Raw genomic sequence first — 12,417 nt, forward strand, 5'->3', positions numbered from 1 at the left:
ACTTAATTTTGAAATTTCTCATGGTTTTTTTCAAAGAGAAAGTGAGAAGATTAATTAGTCCATAGGTTCCCAGTGAACATGGTTTGCAGAAAAATCTGCTGAGTACTGGTCATAATTTTGTGGACATTATTCCATTATGAATGAGACTGAAGCCTCAAACCAGTGCAACACATAAGTGAGCAAAATAAGACAGACCTGCAGTAAGTCTGGCCTCTGCTACAGCAAATGTTCAGCCTGGCAGGACAAAGCAATGAATATTCCAAGTTCATATTTCTCATTCTTTTAAAAATAAACTGTGCCCATTTTGCTCTTCAGACCATATGGCATGAATCATTTCAGTGAAGCATTCATCACATCATGATTTACACTGACATTATTTCTTAGAAGTTAAGTGGTGCGGCTTCGCTGTGTGAGGAGCTTCATGTATTGCAGCCATTCTCACTTGTTTTACTGAAAGGTAACTTATTAATCTTAGCTCAGAACCAGAGCTACAGGAGTGAAAAATCAAGCAGTGTTCCTGCTTTTAAGTCAGAAACCTGCTATTGAGTCCCCATAACCTATGTCAATAATACTAGAAGGCTGCAGAGTCCTCCAGGAAAGCTTCTGTGTGAGGGCATCACAGGTGCTGTGCTGCCTCCACAGAGAAACCAGCCATATAGATTTGCAAAAGCTTTTTTTGTTTAAATCACTGCCTGTTACTTTATTTCATAGATGTGCCACAGTTGAGTGAATTTTCTGTGATTTTTTTCCCCTATTAGCTTCTTTCTGATGAGAACAGAAATCGGAAAAAGGAAGATCTTTTGCATTAGTAAGCCAAAATTATTTCTCTGCTAGTCACATGCACAGTGGGAAATCACTTAAAATTCTTTGTGGTTCAAGTGTAAAAAACGGTGTTATCCAGTTAGTAAAGATGGTGGATCAGAACTTAACTTATTTAGAAATAGTCATCATCATCATACTTTGCTCAGGTCATAAAATGTAAGGAATCAGAGTATCAGTCCCAGGTAAAAAAAAAAGAGACCTGAAACATGAGATAATATTAAATGATGGGAATAGTTTACTTCTAAAAAAAGACCTCAACAAATCATAAGATCATAAAGTGGCAAATGTATGTTGGGTCTTGAATGTGAAGCTGAGACTTTTAAAGTATGAGACATCCATTCCACTAGGGCTTGACTCACAAGTCATACTTCACAATTTGTAGCAAAACTGGATTCTTAACATATTGGAATAAAGATTTTTAACAAGCTTCCATCTGTTAAACCAGCAAGTTGGCTTGGTCTGATCATGCTTGCTGTTTTAATAAATAGCCAGCATCATTTTTCAAACCACAGCTTTCAAATTAGTTTGGAGGATTTCAGCTTGCAGTAGTTGTGGCCAGTCCTGAAAGGTTTACATTGCTTGTACGTTTGGAAGAGCCTACACCACAAAGAGGGCCCAATCTCATGGCTGGTGGCTTGGAAGAAAGGCATACCAGTGCCATTTAGGAAGGGTGGGATGAGAAGTGACCTCAGGATAGCCACTTCCTTGACTAATGGTATTGCAAATGAGACATAATTGGTCTCAGACAGGAAGGGAGTGAACCACTAAAGTCCGAAAGCAACTCCCTGTCTGGAAGGTGTGTTTGCCACAGAAAGAAAAGCTACTCTGTTAGCATGGGAAAATGAACTGAGGGCGTATTTATCTTTTTGTTGGGTTTTTTTTTTTCTGACAACACAAATGAAAATGTCAACAAACCATGCATGAAGTTAAATTCTTGCTATTCCCTCTCTAAAAGAAGACACGCTTCTCGTTTAAAAGCTTTGGTAGTGCTATGCTAGCAGTTTTCAGGAAACTGATAATGGAAAAGCTTCACCAAGCAAGATTAGAACCCAAAGTTTTGCATTCTTTGACGGAAATTCCCTTCTAGGTGGGGAATTAAGCTCAAAATCAAAGTGTGACCTTAATGTAAATCAGCATAAACTTGTCATTCTGGTACTGTAAATGGGCTACTCACCTCTGTGCAAACTAACTCAGAAATTTAATAAAGGTGTATCAATAATGGGTACTTACTGATATTCACGTTGTGAAGGAAAAGCCAACAAACATTTCCCCTAACATACCTGTCCAACACATTTTTCTCAGCACTCACCATTCCCAAATTGCCTTTCCTTTCTAATCAATATATGTGAGAGTAGAAAAAAATAATTCAATATCTGATATGGTTTTCTATCAAATTAATAACCTGTAATGCTCTTTAGAAATGAAAACTGACAGGGTTTGTGGATAACATGGCTGAAAGAATCTTAAGAGGGGAGAGGCAACAGAAGTCTATGAGAGGGAGGGAGATGGGATATTTAGGGTGTATATATATTTGATCATTTTATATGTCAGTATTAAAAGTTAAAGCAAAGTATCAGTGAAGTTAAAATGAATGCTTGTGGTTCAGAGTAAAAAATTCACAACCCCATCAACCAAATCATAATGGGAGAAGTGATTTAAAAAAAAGATTAAAACAAAATTAATAAATATTAACAGCTAAAAACATACACTGGCTAGAAGGGCTGAGCATGCTTGCTTTATGCCCCATGCCTCTGAAGTCCTAAGTGCGAGGATTATCCAAAATAAGAAGCGGTGAGGATTTGGATGCTAGCCTCCAACCCATACCATTAGAGATTTTCTTAGGAGACAACAGAAAAAAAACCTGAATTGTCCAGTCTGTTGTCTCTCTTCCATCTTCTCTGTTTCTATGCTTGAGCTTATCAGTTTCTCATGCGTGCTTTCCTGGTGTGTTTGATCAAGACCTTTTCTCCTCTCCATCTCAATCTTGTCCCACTTCCTCTCATGAATTTCAAGAAACTGCAAATAACAGGAAGTGCTAAACCTTCAGTGAAATGGTTGCTTAAATAACCTAATCTATGTGAAGCAGCTGAGCCAACATGGCTGAAGTGATAAAAAATTGAGTAAATTAAAGGAGCATGAAGCATTTGAGCTCAAATGATTGAAGTCTGACAACATCAGAAGCAATCAAAGAAATATATGGTGTGGCCTTTAATACATAGAGTCTTTCATTGAAAATTTAATACAAACAAACATGCATGCACACATACGTACGTACATATGTATATATAAAAGCAGGTCACTAACTTACATTTTAGGTTGTGGTAGGTTTTTGTTCTTAGGCTCTGTATTTCAAATGATTCATCTATGTACTGCTTTTGTAAAATGTTCTTAACCTAATTCTATTGGATTCTCCTAGAAAAAGAAAGAAGGTATTTTTAGAAAGCTTATTTTGCTTTGCTTTGAACTGTAGGCCTTTTTCTTTTAAAGTAGTAACTCAGCCTTTTCGTTTTCTTTCAACCCTTTCACTCCCTCTGTTGCTATTCCTTGAGAACTGTGGGTGGCCTATGAAGCAGTGAACATCACATGATGTCACTTAGCAACCTGATGTTCATAAATAGCAACAATCATTTTTCTAATGACTATTTTTCCCCATCAGGAAAAATGCTTAGACCCACTCCATTCTGACAGTGCCAAATTCTTCCTCTGACCGTCCAGCGTATGTATCGCTTATGCTTTCCTTTTGAGGGGTCTGATTCCAAATGATAACATCAAGGCTGATGATCTTACAAGGCTTCTAATGTATTTCTGAGCTTACTGGTAACACATAATGACAATAATTGTTAGCGCCCTAGAAGATCTTTAAGAATAGTCTTCTTTCCCCTTTCCCAGATGTCTGCATTGCATAAATCTCAGATGACCTCAACATACTGTTGGCAGGATGAAATCAGAAGGATCATCCACAAATGACTTTTTTTTTTTTTTAAATGCCTTTGGGGAGTACTCAGGAAGCTCAGAATTTTTTCAGTCCTTTTAGAAAGAATCTGGCAAGATTTTTGTGTGTCCTTTTAATATTAGCATAATACTTTAAAATATTGGCTATGGTGTGAAGGTCTGCCTTTGTTAATGGACAGATTTTTGCCAATAGCATACCTTTGCATGAGTTATTAAGACAGAAACCAAAAGATAAGAATATAAATGAAGAAAAGTAGAATTGTGCAAGCCTTTAAAAAGGACCTCGCAAACACTTGCTTAGGAAATATAGCAAAATTATGCAACCATCTAAGCCCAGCTTGTCCCTAAGGAGATTTCTGTCTGAGTGCACAGATGAAAACTGAACCTTGTCTGTGTAGCATCAGTTCCTCTCTTTCTAACCATATGGCTGCTCCTCAAAGAGTTGGGGGCTCTGTAACGGAGAAAAATGAGTAATGTGGTTGAAACCAAGAGACTGTCATCATGCGTGCATGACGGCTTCCACAAATCCCCCTTCTACTCTGTAAATACTCTTCTCCCTCTCATTATTTGCATTGCTAATTCATAGACCAAGTAACTAGTGGCTAAACTATACAGATAGGGGAAAGCATCTGGATTTCTTGCTCCTTTTATTCTCGATTTATTTGATGTTTTTTAATATTTAATATACTATTTCATTTCTGTGAAACCAGGGAGCAAACATCTACATTAGAAGCATTTGGCCTACAGAGCTCTATACAGTTCTCACACAGCTGAACTGGCTCATATCAACAAACTATTGTTGTCTGAGCCACCTCAGACAAATACGAAGCCCATATTTGGAGAGTGCCAGCAGTAAAACTGCTATAAGCAGTCTTAAAATTTCAACTTCAATGTGTCTGGTGGATGCCAGAGGAATAAAAACCACAAAATACACCACTTCCTCTTGTTTGGGGGAAGTAAGGACAGCAGTACTTAATCAACAGCTCTCAAATAGTCTACTAAAACCTTTAAATTCAGCTTAACAGGAGAGACAGATACAGTGATCCCTATAATATCTTACTTTCTACTGTTTCTTTCTACAAGCAAGCAAAGTTAAGACTACTGTTGTGAAAGATAAATTTATCCAGGTTTGGATTTGTGGTAAATTATGCAAACTAAGAAAACGAAGGACAGATTATGGCCTCTGCAAATGCATGTTTTACTCCCTGCCAAGAGCAGAAGATTTTTTTTTTCTTTTTAAATTCACATTTTTATTACCCTATATGTGATGTGATTACTCACAGAAATTAACACATTCAGGTCATGCGCTGCCTGGAGATTTAGGAAGAGCAAGTCCTTAGCCTGATTACTTCCCAACATTTTTATTTGCCTCGTAGTCCTCTTACTTGTTATAGCGTGAATTACAAGTGGGAGATATACCTAAATGTGGCATGTAACAAAACTAAAATCACAAACATTTATAAGCTGCAATGAAAATTATTTAGGAAGGAAGACTATTTCATTCTCTTTGTATGTCAGTAGATGGTTCTCTGTATGCTACATACATACACAATATACGTGCATTTTTGGCAACGCAGATGTGTTTTTTATAGATAGCAAACTCCACTAAAGAAATTTGTTGGGGATGAAGCAATCGCCTAGGAGCAATCCCACCGGCACTGGGACCCATAGTCCAAGGGATTACTCAGACAGACTGAACTACTGGGACCAACATGTATGCTTGTCTTACTGGAGAATCTATACTCCAGATTTAGGTAGTAAATCAAGAATCATGGAAAAAGAAAGGTGAGGAACATCTATTTTGTGAATCCTGGCAGAGGTCTAGAGTTGCCCAGCAGTCAGTTGTTTGATATGGTTGCTGCTTGATTCAGCTGTATGTCTGTCCAACAGATAATATAATTTCATACCTGAAATATTTGGTATTGAGTGACTTCAGGTGTCTTTCCATGTTGAGTAGATAAAGCAACTGAATGTGTCTGCAAGTGCCTACAGACACACTTCATGAAAAAATTCTTGCTCCGAATTTAGCCCACAATGTCTATGACACTCAGTTGTTTGTCCATGAAATGGGAATCAACTTGGTGGACGGTAAGGTGGATGAGAAACTGTTTGGAGGGTCGTATTCAAAGAGTAGTGGTCAATGGCTCAAAGTCCAGATGGAGATCCATGACAAATGGTGTCCCTCCGGGGTCTGTACTCGGACCCATGCTGTTCAATATATTTATCAATGATATTGACAGTGAGATTGAGTGCACCCTCAACAAGTTTGTGGATGACACCACGCCGAGTGGTGTAGTTGCCACACCGGAAGTGTGACCTGTGCCAGTCCTCCAGAGGGACCTGGACAGGCTGGAGAAGTGGGCCTGTGCGAACCTCATGAGGTTCAACAGGGTGAAGTGTAAGGTCCTGCACCTGTGTCGGGGCAATCCTTGATTTCAGTACACAGTGTGGGATGATGTGATCGAGAGCAGCCTGCAGAGAAGGACGTGGGGGTTGCTGGTCGATGAGAAGCTTGACATGAGCTGGCAGTGTGCGCTCACAGCCCAGAAGGCCAACTGTGTCCTGGGCTGCATCAAAAGAAGCGTGGCCAGCAGGGCAAGGGAGGTGATTCTGCCCCTCTATTCCTCTCTTGTGAGACCTCATCAGGAGTACTGTGTCCAGTTCTGGAATGCTCAATGTAAGAAGAATATGGAGCTGTTGGAATGGGTCCAGAGGAGGGCTACAAAGATGATCAGAGGGCTGGAGCATCTTCCCTACGAGGACAGGCTGAGAGAGTTGGGCTTGTCCAGTCTAGAGAAGAGAAGGCTCAGAAGAGACCTGATAGTGACCTTCCAGTGCCTGAAGGGGCTACAGGAAAGCTGGAGAGGAACTATTCATAAAGGCTTATGGTGATAGGACAAGGGAGAATGTATATAAACTGGAGAGGAACAGACTTATGCTGGACATTAGGAAGAATTTCTTCACCATGAGAGTGGTGAGACAGTGGCACAGGTTGCCCAGGGAAGTTGTGGCTACCCCATCGCTGGAGGTGTACAAGGCCAGGTTAGATGGGGCCTTGGGCACCTCGTCTAGGGGGATGTCCCTGTCCATGGCTGGGGGGTTGCAGCTAGATGATCTTTAAGGTTCCTTCCAACCCTAATGATACTATGATACTACTTACTTCCTGAAAGTATTGTAAAGGAAACCACTTGGAAGTATTGGGAAGTGTAGAGGCAGTACAGAGAGGGAAGGAGGTTAATGATAGAAAAAGACTCTTAAGACAGATTTCAGGAGAAGAAAATATATTTTCAGTGAAAAAGTGTTAAACTTATTTTTTTTGTAGATACTACAACTGTAGTAGATATTTGTAAAGAAATTACCAACTCCAGGATCAAAAGTAAGATTAAGAGCTTTAGTTTTATATGCTAGCAACCAAATTCTTCTTTCGCTTTGTGGAATTCATCCAGGGTTCTACTCTTTAACTTTAGTGAGTTACTCCAGACTTAAACCAGTGTAAGCAAGGGCAAGTTAAAAATACTCGTGCCACAATTGGCCTTGGAAAATACATATCTCCACGATAGACATTAAACTGACTGCTGAGGCAGACAGCATGTCTTGCCCATAATAATTTTATATTTACTTCTTTTCCTCAGTCCTTAAAATGAGTTCATGACCTCATGACTCTAAGAGTAAATACATTCTATAATGAATACACTTTTTATTCAGTATTTGGAGGAAATTAAAGCAAATGTTGTATGTAATAATACTGCATGGAAAAAGCAATGATAATTATCTGATGAGAGAGTGAATATGAAGGACACTCAGTTAATCCTGTGGTCTGAGGTAAATGGCAGACAATCAAGTAAACCTAATTAACATCATAAAACAAAGACAAACATTAGGCCACCAGTTCTTGGCTAATCTATTATTTTCTTCAGAATACCATTGCATTAAAAGATTAGGGCATATGTAGAATCATAGAATGTTTCAAGTTGGAAGGGACTTTAAAGATTATCCAGTTCTAACCCCCCTGCCATGGGCAGGGACATCCCAGTAGACCAGGCTGCCCAAGGCCCCATCCAACCTGACTTTGAACACCTCCAGGGATGGGGCAGCCACAGCTTCCCTGGGCAAACTGTGCCAGTGTCTCACTACCATCATAGTGAAGAAACTCCTCCTGATGTCTAATCTAAATCTTCCTCCTTCCAATTTTAAAGCCACCACCCCTTGTCCTATCATTATATGCCCTTGTAAAAAAGTCATTCCCCACATACTCAAATAAACCGAGTTCCATGAATGGATTGTCACACTTTACTGCTGAAAAAAATATTAGTAAAGACCTTTTGTTCCATTTATACAACATTGCTTATATGGGTTTCTTCTTCATTTGGAGTCAGAAATCAAGTGTGTGGGTTTTTTTTTTTCAGTTGTTTGGGTTTTAAATGAAGCTACCATGCTGTAGCCAAATTTGACCCAGGCTTTCAATCTGCACTCTTGCAAGTAAGTCCTTATTCATGCAGAAAGACCTTTGGAAATGAGTTATGCCTAATGGCATTTACTTCCCATTACTCTGGTAAATGAAGACTGCACAGGAAAAGGGGGAAAAGAGAAACCACACAACCATTGCAATAATAATGATACCATATTTCAGTGCAGACAGTTAAATGAGAGCAACTTTCCTGCTTTAGGTACTCTTCACCATTTGCATCAGTAATCATTAAAGGTGAAGCATCAGCACCTGGGAAAAGCTCCTGAAAACAAGTTTATTTTCTGTGGATTATATTTTTCATTGGAGGGAAGGATTTGTGACATTTTCTTTGGCATTTTATAAAGCAAATATACACAGTGTATCATTAAATATGACTTCTTGTCATCCTGTTGGTTCCTGCTGCTGTTCATTAAAACCTGCAGGACTCTATGTCACTTGTAGATAATCTCACCATGAATGTAGCTCTGTGGATAAACATTATGATATTCATAACGAGGGTCATTTCTTCATATATTTATACACAGAGACTTGGACATAGTATCAGAGGATGGACAATACAAAACTGTTTTAAAACTGATTGCTTTCCCAAATTTACACAAAAATAAGTGAATGGGACTCAGATGGGTTTTTGAGAAATGAATATTTCTTTTCCTCTACGTGAGCCATCTCAGATGAACAGAGTTTCATCTCTCAGATGAGGAGGATTACTAGATAAAAATAGTAGTCGTAGTATCTTGAACAAGAATGCTTTTCCTAGGGAAAGGGTAACAAAGTATTCTCTTTTTTTTTATATACACACATCGCTTAAGAATAAACAGTTCAGTTATTTCATTATGTCGATTATTAAAGAGTAAAAGGAGTAAAATAGGGTACCAGCCCTGAATCCTTGTTCCTCTTCAGTCCTGACCTGGCAGGTGATCTTTCCCAGTATGTGTCAGTGAGGATTTTGCCATGCAATTAGGAGTCACTGGGAAGGCAGATAGAATAGCAATTGTCCATCTGCTGGAAATGTCTCAGATGTTGTTTTGTAAACATGTTCAATTTTACCTACACATCTTTATCTACAAAGCAAGAGGGGAATACAGCAAGACTGGAAGAAAGACCAGTTTTTCTACTTTAAACTCAAGATTTGTGCAAAATATTGGGTGCTTTGGCCATAATCTATGAAAGTCAATGAACATTAGCTATAAACTTCAGAATTTTGTTTTGCTTTGCATAAATGTGACTTTAATGGACTTTGATTAACCTTTCTATGCATTTTGTGTTGTCATACTTTGTTAACGGTATTGCCTTTTTCCTGTTAATCCTTCTTTTTTTTTTTTTTCCTGATAACAAAACATTGTCCAGTTTGACTTATACAAAAGTTATCTAACCGTTAGTCTTTATTGGGAACTAAGAGAGTAGAGAACTCACTATTAAAAATTAAAGCAAGTTAAGAGGGATATGTGCACGTAGTAAAGAGGTGGCATGGAATGACAGGAAAAGGGCAGAAGCTTTAAATTAAGAAAGGAAAATGATGTAATAATGATTAAACCACAAAACAGAACTCCAACACAGTGAATGAGCAATGAAAATAAGGTAATAAAAAGGAGTACTGAACTAGCTCATGAGACATGTTATTACAGTGAACATTATGCTAGCACTGTTTATTTTGCTTAGCATTATGGCCACCTTGAAGGTTGCTATGACAAATGTGTGTGAGCATTTAATGGAAACTGAACATTTTTTTTTTTAGCTAAGAAAGCATCAACCAGCTCTCTGCCTACTCAGTTTCCTAAATTACATGCCACATAAATTTAACTTTATTTGCACTAGACAAATGTTAACATTAACCACTTATGGGTTAAAACAATTTTGGAAATATTCAGTGTGTTTCTCTGTTGACATTCCTCAATCCATACAATGAAATCTATGCAGTTACGCAGTTTTGCTTGAAAAAATATACACTCAAGATGTATAGCCCAAACCCAGCACCTACATAAGAAGTCCTACTTAGCTAAAGGGCTGATCCAGAGATAAAATTAATACATATAGCTTCTACTAGATTTAAAGGAAATTCAAGTTGTTTTCATAACTGGCCTTTCAATGACATTTTTTTTTCTCAGCACTGAAAGAGTCTTATTCATGTGTGACTAAGTGACATTAAAATTTATGCAAGCTTCTTACAGCAGAGGGAGTAAAGGAGGAAAAGCACAACAGGGTTTCTCCATGCAACTTACAAAAACATTATCAATGTGGTTCATTCATTGAGCAATGACAAATCCAGAGGCCTGTTACCAGCTGGGATGGATGTACCGGACCAAACAAAGAAGGAAAGCAGAATTGGGGCAACCACAGTCTGAGCTAAAAATAAAGCACAATAACACCATTGGAACAAAACACACAGGAGGGTCACACATTGACAGTGCCTCTTTCCAGGTTGTTATATAGTGATCCAATTTAAACTAGGTATTTGGGAGCTTAGATGGCATAGGAAGCAGGTGAGGACTTCACACCTGACCTACCAGCACACACAGGGCGAATGGTAGAAGGCTATATTACCCTTGCAGCTTTTGAAGCTGTGTGAATAAGCTATGCTTAGTAACGTACCTAGAAAATATTAAATGGCAATAGAGTGGGGTCACAATACAAGTTCTGAGGAAAGACAAAAAGCTGATGTAAAAAAAGAATACGGGATTAGGAAGCTGATCTATATCATACCTCGTAATTTCAAAATGAATGAATCAATATGCTCTGCTGGGACCTCAAGCCAAAGATACACTGCGCTCTAACTTGATAACTAAAGGCTGTTGTAGTATTATTGTTGGAAACCTTGAGGTACATTTTCTCTTTCCTAAAACCTTGATGTATGTTTTCTCTTTCCTAAAACATTGTTTAGCAGATGTGGTTTTTCAAGACTTTTCTATTTGTTCCCAGGGGATTACTGGTAAAAAAAACTCTGTCATGGTCTGTACATCTTAGCACAAGATTGCAATTTTATTGTTGAGGTGCCTGATGAAAAATAACGCTGTCACTGCTAGACTAACAAATAGCATCAGGAGGTTCCAAGATGCACCACAGGAACCTGTAAGTCTACAAATGATATCAATCATGTTCTTGTCTGATGTTTGTTGTTAAAGATTCAAGCTCATAACAGATCTCCTAAAGAGCAGTCTCTGACCCTGTCAAAAAGACTCTAAAGCAGTATGCATATAGAGGAGCCACTTCTATAAAAATTCCCAAAGCTTATGTCTTCCTAGTGCTATAGGTGGCAAATAGGACAAAAGCCTAATATTTGGTGCTCAGGGAACAGTTGCACGTAAGCAAACAAGTGACTGAGAACAAGAAACAAAACAAAACAGAAAACCCAATGCCCCCACTTTCCTGGGATGTACTTAGCAATGGGAGAGGAGAAGAATCACCTGGCTGTGGGGATTTTGCTCGAGATACCACATTCTGTTCAGCGTGGGAGTGGGTATTTTGACCATTCCTGGCAATATGCTGTGGTTCACTAAGCTCTGCCCCAGTAAAAAGAAGCTTTTCATGCCGTATCTGCAGAGTGCTGCATGAGATGTATGTGTTGGTAGAACAGCTGGAATGGCTGTGCTCAAATTGAATACAAGATCAGAACTAATAGAGGGGTTGAGCAAGGTTGAATACCAAGCTGCCAAGGTAAACTCCATCTCAGCTTTCTCATTCTTGTCTGTTAATGGCTTGAGAAAATGGAAGCAACCTTATACAGTTGGTGTTTAGCATCAGCCTTCAATAACTCATCAAGAGCTGTTTCACCTGAAGACCGCTGTCAAAAAGCCATTTTAAGACACTGTCTATAGTGTCATCGAGCTGACAGAGAAAACTGTTGCTTGCTCACTAACAAAGCTACAGGACACAGAAGGTTTCAGCAAGCTGAAGTTTTTGGAAAAAACCAGGACTGTACACTCAGCAGTTCTTTGCATTAAGAACACTGCGTATGAGCCCATTTAACCTCTTAAGCAATTTTACATCTTGAATGCCTAATATTTATGAACACTGCAAGTTGCTCTATACCAACATATAATTCACTTGGAGGATGCTACCAAAAAAAAGCCCATTTGGGAAGAATCTTTGCTTCAGTCTTGACTTGACAGCACAAATTACTGTCAGTTGTCATCTAACAGTGTCAGAAACAGAGAAAGATAAGACACTAATTTTTCAGG

The sequence above is a fragment of the Cuculus canorus genome, chromosome 5 (assembly GCF_017976375.1).
Source record: "Cuculus canorus isolate bCucCan1 chromosome 5, bCucCan1.pri, whole genome shotgun sequence".
Lineage (NCBI taxonomy): Eukaryota > Metazoa > Chordata > Aves > Cuculiformes > Cuculidae > Cuculus > Cuculus canorus.